Below are 6,271 nucleotides of genomic sequence, written 5' to 3'. Positions count from 1 at the left end.
CCAAAAAGAAGAAGAAGAAGAAGAAGAAGAAGAAGAAGAAGAAGAAGAAGAAGAAGAAGAAGAAGAAGAAGAAGAAGAAGAAGAAGAAGAAGAAGTGTGCCAGCACACCTAGCTAGCTCTTAAGGAAAATGTGTGTGAGTGTTTTCCCTATAATGGTAGAATTGAGGAGTTGTAACAGAAAGAATTGGCTCTGGAAACCTAAAATGCATACCATGGGATCAGTACTGAAAAGTCTGGCAATCTTTTAAAATTGTCTGGAAAGTTCTCTTCCTCCACTAAGTCCAGAGCAGCCAGCTTTACCTATAACAAGTAATCTATACTGAACATCTCAGCTTCATTTTTTTCACAAGATGCTTAGAGCTGGCTTGGCGTGTTGGCACACACCTGTAATCTCAGCACTTGAGAAGTAGAGGCAAGGTGATCAGGACATCGAGTCCTTGTTGTGGCTTGTTGTTGTCCTCTGGGGCAAGCCTGAGGTACGTGAGACTCCGGTTAACACCAGCTTCCCCCAGAAGCTTCACGGAGCAGCCATTGGCAGCAGCCTCAGCCTGGAGAACAGCAGGCTCGGATCTGCTGTGTAATCAGCTGCAATTAAGAACCCAAATCACATATGGGCTAGCAATGCATACAGGGTGTACACGATTAAAACCCTAAAATAGCATTCCCAGAAGCAGTGCCATTTGGTAAATTGCAAAGGAAAATTGAACTTAGACATATTTTGCCAACAGGAAATCTAGGACACACACACATACATACATACATACATACATACACACACACACGTTTTAAACACATTGAAAGAGATCTTATACCTTTACCCTTGTAAATGATTTCAATTATTAATCAATGAAGAAAATGCTACTTAATTACCAATCATTAAAATGTTTGATAATTCTAACCCTATTTGAAATGTTCTGTTTGATTCGTGTAACAGTGAGATACCATTTCCTACTGACTGCAGTGGGCAGCTAAGAGTTGGCTTACACCAAATGATAGCCAGGGCATGGTGATTGCTCCCACCTTTTTGGCTGGAGTGAGGCTAAGGACTGCTCAGCAGCCTTGTGGGAGGGGCCAGTCCGTGTCAGAGGCAAACAACCAATCACTAATGATAGCATCTGTTTAGTGGGATTCTCCCAACCCCAGAGAATTCTGAGATGCTTGGGGCAGAGAGGGGGGGGGTCTCAAGGTTAAAACTCTCAGAACAGTACCAAGATGCTATGTGTCACTTGGAAGATGCTTGGCCTGGTAGGGTAAGACAATAGTGAGTCCATGGCTGGTATGTTAGCAGCTCAGGCAGTGACCTGAACTGTACAGTTGTCATGGTGTCTTCTACCAACAAGCACTTCACAAGGGAAACATTTTACTAAAGAACAACGCTGGCTGAGCAGCAACTCTAAGTTAAAAACATCTTGAGTCCAGAGGCAGGAGATATGGCTGAGATTAAGAGCATGGAGCAGTGTTCTTGCAGAGGACCTGAATTCAGTTTCCAGCACCTGTGTCCAGCAGCTCAGGAATACACACACACACACACACACACACACACACACACACACAGAGAGAGAGAGCGAGAGAGAGAGACAGAGACAGAGACAGAGACAGAGAGAGACAGTGAGAGACAGAGACAGAGAGAGAGAGAGAGACAGAGAGAGAAGGAAGGAGGAAGGGAGGGAGGGAGGGAGGGAGAAGGAGAAAGAGGGAGAAAGAGAGGCAGAGAGAGACAGACACAAAGAGAGACAGACAGAGACAGAGAGAAAGGGAGAGGGAGAAACAGAGAGAGAGGTGGGGGAGGGACTATACATAGATATATCATTAAAAAATTTTAAATCATTTTTTAGGGGGCAGGTGTTGGGGCAGTATCTCTCTAAGTAGCCCTGGCTGTCCTGGAACTCAGAATGTAGACCAGGCTGGCATCAACCACACAGAGATCTGCCTGACACTGCTTCCTGACTTCTGGGATTAAATGGGTGCCCAGATTTAAAAAACAAAACAAAACAAAACAAAACAAAGCAAAACAATGCCGGGCAGTGGTGGCGCACTTTAATCCCAGCACTTGGGAGGCAGAGGCAGGTGGATTTCTGAGTTCGAGACCAGCTTGGCCTACAGAATGAGTTCCAGGACAGCCAGGGCTACACAGAGAAACCCTGTCCCGAAAAACCAAAACCAAACCAAACCAAAACCAAACAAAACAAAAACCAAAAAGCAAAACAAAACAAAACAAAACAAAACAAAACAAAAAAAAAAAACCAACTTGTGTCCTGAGTCTTCATCTTTTCATGAATGTGTTTGTTTGCTTGCTACCTAGTCATCTGTTGGGATGGGGTCTGAGCTTGGGTACACATGTGACAGCAGCACGTGTGGAGGTCAGAGGGCAAGCTGCAGGAGTTGTTCTTTTCCTTCCACTGGACAAGTCCTGAGGCTCCAACTCAGGCTGTTAATCTCAGTGGCAAGTGCCCTTACTTACTGACTGAGCCGCTTCATTGGCTCTGAGTCCCTGCTTTCTGATATCCCATGTGATGAGATGGAGTCCACCACACACACACACACACACACATACACACACACACACACACACACACGCCACACCACACAAACATACACATGTCACACCACATACATACACATACTACACACACACATATATACACATACACACATATACCACCACATAAACACATACAGAGCACATACATATCACACACACACACACACACACACACACACACCTCACATACACACATAGCTTTTCTGGTGAGTATTTAAAGAGACACATACACGAGGCCCTCTGTGTTGAAGAGTAGATTTAGACTTTCCTTCTGGAACACTATTTTTATCTGAAAGGATAGCAGGTAACAACTCAGATTTGGATTTGGATGTTTGGCAGATATTTTCTCAAAATAGAAAATAACTGTGATGCTAGCAGGACCTTACTGTGACCTCAGTTCCCATGATCCCCTTTAATGAATTTCATTAAGGCTGGGTAGAGGACAGCAGAATAGGGTGAGGCCCTCTCAAGAGACACAGGGTAGTAACCAGTGAGGACACTCTCAGGGCTGAAAGTGAGCAATGCCACCATGGTGCCAACCTAGAGCTTTAGGTAGGCTTTGGGTTTGTGCTGTTTCCGGTTTCTGTAACAGTTTCCTAGGGGTTGCTCTCTTGTCCGGGTGCCTGACAGATCTGTTTGAACTAACTCTTTAGGAAGGAGATAATATGTCTTTGTTCTTTACCAGAAAGCTGCCATCTGGGTAGAACTCTCAGGACCCGGGCAGTGGTCGTGCATGCCTTTAATCCCAGCACTCAGGAGGCAGAAGCAGATAAATGGAAATGGATTTCTATGAGTTTGAGGCCAGAGTGGTCTACAGAACAAGTTCCAGGACAGCCAGAGCTATACAGAGTAACCTGTTGCAAGAGAGAGAGAGAGAGAGAGAGAGAGAGAGAGAGAGAGAGAGAGAGAGAGAGAGAAAGAGGAAGAAAAGAAGGAGAGAGAGAGAGAGAGAGAGAGAGAGAGAGAGAGAGAGAGAGAGAGAGAGAGAGAGAAAGAGGAAGAAAAGAAAAAGAAAAAGAAAGAAGTAATGAAGACAGGAAGAAATCAATCAATCAATCAATCAGTCAATCAATAAATCCCAGGACCTTCCAGGCGACCTAGACTGCCCAGTTTCCACTTAGGGCAGACCATACACTCAGATCCCATTGTTTTGGCCAGTGACAACAGTCCTGCAGCTTCAGCTCCTGGCTTCCTTCCCAAGCTGTAGATTATGAGGGAGGAGGCTCAGCCCCAAAGCCTGCTAATAGCTAACTAGCTGAAACCCAGTTGTACAGCGAATAGACCTGCTGCTGTAAAATCTGTGATAACCAGAAACTGCCGGCTGCGTAGCGCTCTTCAGAGACCCCTACTGGGTGCAACCTGGTTCTTGACTTACACTGCAGAAAGGAATACCCATGGGAGCTGGTTGATAGCAAACTTGAAGTTTCTTAAGCAAAGGAAAGTACACAGTAAGCACCCGGCTAAAAACAGGAAAAGAAATAAGCTCAGGGTCTTGCTATATGTGTGTGGTCGTGTGGCTCTTGGAATTACACTGTATCCAGGTTTCAAGTGAAAAAAATGTGTATACATTACTTGTTGAGGTTTGGTCTGTTGCTATGGTAATGCTAAATGTTGTCCCTGGTTGCCTCGGGGACCAGATAATCCTCATGGTACACAAAGTGGTGCTATGTGACCTTGCTCCTTAATTTAAAACTATTGGTTGAATAAACCTCTATGCCAACAGCCTATAGCTGGGCAGAAGAGGCATAGGTGGGGTTTCAGTTCCTGGGCTTGTGGTCTGTAGAGGACATCAATGGAGAGAAGAAAAAGAAGACAGGGAGAGGGGAAGACTCCTGGGAGGGGGTGGGGGGTGGAGGCGGGGCAGGGGGAGTCATGAAAACACTGCCACGAGGACTGGCCAATCGGAGGTAAGAGCAGTTCAAATAGAACATGGAAAGTAATAACTCAGGGTTATTGATAGGGTAATAGACATTCGTAGCTTATAGGGAAGAGCCCAGCTCTAGTCCTGATTAAGGCTTATTGTAAATATAAAAGTTTTGTGTCTTCTATTTGGGAACTGAATGATCTGAGAAAGGACAGAACCCCCCGTTTGAGATTAAAATTTATTACAATTACTATCATCATCATCATCTTACTCAGGCTGGCCTTGAACCCATCATCCACCAACCCCAGTCCCTCGTATACTGGGGTTATAAGTATGAACCACCATGCTACCACTGCTATACTTATTGTTTATCTAAAGCCTTTTTCTGTGGAGGCTCCAGTGACAGCTCATGGTTAAGAGTGCTTGCGGGACGAGAAAATGTTCACGTTACACAAAGTGATGCTATGTGGCCTTCCTCCTTAGTTTAAAACTATTGGCTGAATAAAGATGCCGACAGCCTATAGCTGGACCTGAGTTTGAATCCCCAGAACCCACATTAAAAAAGAAAAGAAAAGAAAGAAAGAAAGAGAGAGAGAAAGAGAAAGAAGGAAAGAAGGAAGGAAAGAAGGAAAGAAAGAGAGAAAAGAAAGAAAGAAGGAAGGAAGGAAAGAGAGAGAGAGAGAAAGAAAGAAAGAAAGAAAGAAAGAAAGAAAGAAAGAAAGAAAGAAAGAAAGAAAGAAAGAAAGAAAGAGGAAGGAAGGAAGCAAGCAGGAATGTTTATTTGTGCTTGTAAGGAAGGTCTTAGGAGCTTCAGGCTTAGCAAGAAACTTTTTCTTGAAGGAATAAGAATAATAGAGCAAGACTGTGAACATCTTCCTCTGGCCCATGAGCACACCTCTATACACAAATACAATACATGGGGCCAGAAAGAAAGGAGAGAGGAAGGGAGGGGGGACTTTTTTCATAAATAAAGTATTAAGGTGTTTTGGGGGGCAATATTTAGGTTTATAGATGAGAAAGAAGTTCAGACAAGACAATATAGATTAAAAACAAACAAACAAACAAACAAACAAACCGAAAACCCCTCAGTTTTTAGCCCACGATATAGCTTGACAGGTAATGGTGCCTGCTGTCAAGTCTAAAGACCTGAGATTGAGTCTCAAGACCCACATGGAGGCCCTGACAGCATTTCTCTCTGACAGTAGACATCTGTCTCTTGGCTCTGCAGCATCCTGTGATCTAAGTCAAGTAGTAGAGATTGGAAAAAGGAAGAGAGAGAGAGAGAGAGAGAGAGAGAAAGAGAGAGAGAGAGAGAGACTAGCAAAGAGAGGGAGAAGGGACGCATGGTGCACTTTACAGAGCTGTGAGGTGCCCAGGCAGGGCAGGAACCCGACAGTGAGCAGAAAGCCTGAGGACTGCAGGCAGGAGCACCCCTTCCATCCCCATCACACGGCAGTGCCCCCTCCAGTACTCAGGACACTCTGCTGCTGTCTTACTCTACGTCCCTGCTACTTTTGAGCACCATTCCCTGCACAAGGGCCATTACAGTGAACTGTTAGATCACAGATGCTGTGATCTCAGGCAGTGGGCAGCCATCTGTGGTGGCCCTGCAGTCCCAAAGGGTCAATCTTGTCCCCTCCACCATGCTGCTTGGGCACCAGAAGCAAACAGTGCTGGCCACTTACTAACTTCATCCTTGGGGCCGCCTGTCCTTTAGAAACCTACAAGAGCTCGAACCACAATTCCTGCGCTGGAACTGAGGGCTATCTCCAGACTCCTTCCCTGCTGTACACAGTGTTAACAACTCCTTAGGACATCTCAAACCCCTAGGAGACAAACACACATCTCTCTTAAATTCCTCTCAT

The sequence above is a fragment of the Mus caroli genome, chromosome 12 (genome assembly GCF_900094665.2).
Source record: "Mus caroli chromosome 12, CAROLI_EIJ_v1.1, whole genome shotgun sequence".
NCBI classification, from domain to species: Eukaryota; Metazoa; Chordata; class Mammalia; order Rodentia; family Muridae; genus Mus; species Mus caroli.
Note: the sequence above shows the minus strand (reverse complement) of the source record.